A 978-nucleotide genomic window follows, 5' to 3' on the forward strand; every position below is an offset into this window, starting at 1 on the left:
TGTGAGATACCTGCCTTGTGTGACTTTTTTTAATGTCTAGCATCTGTATCCAGGTCTCTGTCTCCTGTATAGACAACATAAGGAAGTGAGTTCAGCCTAGACCTGAGCATGACTCCCCTGCACACTGACCTGTGTCTTCTCCAGTCATCTCACCTGATCCAGGAGAGGCAGGCCTGGGAAACCTCCATCAGAGACCAACCTTTAGTTTCCAGTGAGTTGCAAATTTATTCTTCCTACTTCAACATTAGGATTTTGATCATTTTTTTTTTGTGTATGTGTGAATTTTTCTCATGGTTCATTTAATGAGTAAACCAGATCAAAGCTTGATGAATAAAAGTGTCACTCTGTCTTGAGAAGTTGAAATCCATTATTTAGGTCTTATGTGTCTTTTTCTAGGTGCCATTTTTTCTCTTCAAGCTCATACCTAAATTGGTTAATTTCTCTTTCTAATAAATTAANTTTGATTCATATTTGTTGTCTTTAATATTTTTTTCTTTCCATGTCAAGAATCTCAACTTCACTTAAGTAGAGGTTTCTTGTAAATGACACTTTTATTTCCTCAGATGATAAGATAAGATGACAGCTGGACCCAAGCTGGGGTAATACATGGCTTGGTCTGAGCCCAGAGCATGTCCTCTTTTCTAATGATTGCTAGGCCTAGGCCTGAAAGATTCCAGCCTCCATACAATCTAGTCTTCCATGGTGACTGATTAAATCTGGCTTCTCTCAACTTCTAACTGAATTGCTTTATTAGTCTCATGCCGCAGACGGACTTTTCTGGGGTCCCTAATCTGCGGGGAACGGGTCTCTGGTTGCAGGTGAGCGAGGATTCGGCGAATGAGGGGTGACAAACAGACACGGACACAAGAGAGTGTGGTATCTGAATGCAAATTCTCAAACTGAGCAGCAGACCATTTATACAGGAGAAAACAGCGAAGTAGGTACACAAAAACAGAGGAATGCAAACCTGGAAGGGCT

The sequence above is a fragment of the Mus pahari genome, unplaced genomic scaffold, assembly GCF_900095145.1.
Source record: "Mus pahari unplaced genomic scaffold, PAHARI_EIJ_v1.1 scaffold_14941_1, whole genome shotgun sequence".
NCBI classification, from domain to species: Eukaryota; Metazoa; Chordata; class Mammalia; order Rodentia; family Muridae; genus Mus; species Mus pahari.